The sequence below is a fragment of the Rhipicephalus microplus genome, chromosome 9 (genome assembly GCF_043290135.1).
Source record: "Rhipicephalus microplus isolate Deutch F79 chromosome 9, USDA_Rmic, whole genome shotgun sequence".
In the NCBI taxonomy this organism is placed as follows: Eukaryota; Metazoa; Arthropoda; class Arachnida; order Ixodida; family Ixodidae; genus Rhipicephalus; species Rhipicephalus microplus.
The window spans coordinates 89,371,509-89,375,425 of record NC_134708.1 but is presented as its reverse complement, the minus strand read 5'-3'; positions in this window follow the sequence as shown (position 1 = coordinate 89,375,425).

Genomic DNA, 3,917 nt, shown 5'->3' with positions numbered 1-3,917 from the left:
CTAGCGAAACTTCGTAGTTTAATTTTGAAAGGCTCTGGAGCATCTGTGATTCCACAACATCTGCATATTCGTAATGGTTAGGCAGTGAGGAGTATTCAACAATGAAGTGTGTCAAGCCGACAGGTCACTTTAGAGAAGCAGCCTTCCAGTGTGTCACTTTTTTTTGTCGGGGCATTATCAAACACATAACAACATGCTGCTCAAAAACAGTGTAAATAAATATAAAATTGGGTAGCATCAAATGCTTTTTTTCGTTACTCTACGCTGGAAATAAAACGTTAAAAATTTTTCTTTCTGTGCCGAGAGGACTGTTTGTGCACCACCATCTTTTGGCCACAACTGGGAACATAATGTAACAATTGTATTACAAGCGGGTGAAGTATGCTATTTCTTTGAGTGCCAGCTAAAACTATTTGCAATTTTTTCTCAAATCTGCTTTCACAGCGCACCATTTTAAAGAAGAATATTTGCGAGGTTGATACCTCCATGAGGTAGGTAACAAGAACACACTGCATAAAAAAATGGCCCCACTTCACCAGAAGGAATCGTGACGAAGTGTGAATGCATTGCGTAGCGTCGATAACAGCGTTTCGCACGGGAGAACTCGCGGTTAGAAGAATAATGTTTTCTTTTTTTTAAATGCGAACCATTTCTTAGCGAACTTCGGTGACTTTAAGCGTATGTTTCTATCTACCTAGCCGCCTATGACTTTTAGCTCTCCTGGCCGTTTCGCTAATGGTATCGACACCAAACTTGGTATGGCATAGCATGACTGTATAAAGAACATATTTGACTAGTGATAACATGAAGATCTTTATATCAATGTCATGAAGATTATGATTCACATTCGTAATTCTGGAGCTATTGCGGTGGTTTTGTTCACATGGCATGTTGCAAACCTGGTATGGTATGGCATGATTGCAGACCGAACACAAGCGACCGACCCTAGAATGTAAACCATGACATGCTTGTCACGTAACAACATGACTACATGACATGCTCATGATGCGCTAGTGGCTGTTTCGCTAGCGTCCCATAAGTCAAACTTGATATTACAATACGTAAATAGATGGCAAAGGTATGGGACTGGTGGAAAACTGAAAATCATCAGATGCGTGTCATGTAACAACATGACTACATGCCACGCTAATGACGCGCTGACGGCCGTTTCGCTAGCCTCACTTACAGCAAAATTGGTATTACGGGACGTGAATAGATAACGAAAGTATGTTACTGGTGTTAACATGATAAACTTAAGATGCATTCTCTCCTACACTCTCTCGCAACACATGCTTTGAATGCTAAACGCGATGATGAGCGCGTGCACTCGCAGCAGTTGCATAGAGAGAGGGAGTGCGAGTGGAAAGATAACACCTGCCGGCGCGCGGACACCGCCGCGGACAACACCCGCCGGATGCTTGACATAGCCCAAATAAGAATAGTGTTCTCATATAATAGTAGCACAGTGTGGCGAAATAAGGTACTACTACTATAGTAGCGATGACCTGGAGCAGAGAGTCTGCCACGGTGGTGAAGCGGTTAAGATGCTCGGCTGCTAATCCGAATATCGGAGTGTCGCGAGTATGATCCGAGCTAATCCGGTCGCATTTCGATGGAGCCGAAGTGCTAAGAAGCCGTGTCTTGTGCGGTGTCAGTAATCAATAACGACCACCATGTCGTCAATACATCGGGAGTACTCCACTACAGTGTGGCTCATAGAGCTTAATGCGTGTAAAACCTATGAAACTGCTATTCCCTGGAGCTGCCGATTGAGCACGTGGCACAGTCTGTTCCGAGTAGTGCAAATAACACGAGACATCAGGTCCTGGTAGAATCCAACACGACAATTTATGGCTTAGCAAAGTGGTTGCTTTCGGTTCCACCATCGTTAATTTGTGTATTATCGACATTACTTGAGACAGACATATACTATAGTCAATATTACTTGAGACATGCCCTTTGTGGCGACAGTTCGCTATTATGAGGAGAAATGTTTTACACCTGTCACTTTTGCTTTCTCACTGTGAATTGATAACAAAGTTCTTGGGCTTTTTTTGCCATTGCTTACGGAAAATATTTGCAGGGCTTTTTTGCAAAAATATACTTGAGGTCTGAAATTTGCCTGTGTTTCCTTCAGGCTACTCAATATAAGATGTTTTCAGAACAAGCCGTCAAGTGCTGTTATGAAGGTATACGTACGAAATGTGAATACTAGTGAACTAGTGACTAGAATACAATAAGGTTGAACACAGTGGGACAAACTATGGTTCTTTACCGCGCACCTGGATGCAAGTGCACGACCATCTTGCATTTCATATTGGCTACTTCTCAACAGTATTTGTTTTACGGTTGGGGAAGGGGTGGGTCGGTGATGGAGCGTAGCGGGTTGTTTGCAAGGACGGAGTAGTGGGCAGTTAGCAAAGAGTGAACTATCAGCGGTCAGGTACATATTGTCACCCACACGTAGTGGGTAGACTGCAAGAGCGGCTCCAATCTGGAGGAAAAAAGAAGATCGCGTGCTTCTTCTCTGCCCGAGAGCCAATCATGACTGACGCATCATTCTAGTGCTAGCTTCTCGGTGGTCTAATAAACCGCATTACTTGTGATTTATCGTGACAAACTGGTGGAAGTGCTGGATAGCCTCACAGATGCTGCAGATTCCCTCCAGAGAGCCGTATTACGAGTCCAGTATCAGTTAATACTTCCTTTCATCGAACCAGCCGCCGAATCAGGGAATTGCCTCCGGAAGTCGACGGTACTGCTCCTACTACGTCGACAAACATGACAAGTGTTTCGGTACAAACCTCGCCAATCGGCACAGGAAGCACGACGTCAAACCGCTATACGTTGGAAAGCCCATGCTCTCCAGCGACGTTCCATGTTACGGAGGGTGAGAACGTTGAGGACTGGTTGGCGGACTTCGAACGCGTAGCCACCTTCAATCAGTGGGACGAAGTGGCAAAACTGGGTCATGTCTATTTTTATCTCGAAGACGGGGCATGTACGTGGTATCAAAATTGAGAGAAGCACCTGACGACGTGGCCCGAATTCTCTCGTAGACTTCTGTAAACTTATGCCAGCGCTGATCACCAAAAAAATCTGAACGAGCTATTCTGGCCCGCGTCCAGTCTCCAAACGAAACTGTGAGCACGTACGTCGAAGACATGACGCGACTCTTCCGACGGGCCGATTCAAGAATAATGGAGGGTAAGAAGTTGCGTCACTTGATGTGCGGTGCAAGGACCAGCTTTTTCCCAGCCTCGTGCGCAGCCCTTCTAAGACGGTCGCGGAGTTCTTGTCCGAAGCCTTGATAATGGAAAAAATGCTGCAGCAGCGATCCAACTAATACGACAGGCAAGTCAGTGCCATGTTTACTGTTGACATTTGCACCGCCACTGAAACCAGCAATGACTCTCTACGTGAACTCATCCGTGACATAGTACATGAAGAGTTGCAAAAGGCTGGTGTAACACCTCATCTTATGGTTAGCTCTATTGCAACTGTGATCAAGGATGAGCTGCACCAGGTCCTCTGGAACACCTTGCCTCCTGCTACAGCTGCGCCAGCTTCTGCTGAAAACCGCCGTGGGACAACCTATGCGGAAGCCTTGAAACGCTTTGCTGCATCGCCGCCGTTGTTCGTTTATCCTGTCCCTGCTGTTTCACTCGAGTTAGCGCAGCACAAACCAAACTACGAAGGCACGTACACGCCACCGATCTTGCCCTTTTCCCGTGGCACCTCTGTCACCCACTGTTTGGTGCAACCGGTCCAGTACATTGACGATCGGCACACGTCTTCTCGGAATTCTCATGCTTGGCGCACACCCGATCACCGGCCTCTATGTTTTAACACAGCAGAAGCTGATCACTTGTACCACTAGTGCCCATATCACCGCCTTGAGATTCACGGCTTCTTTG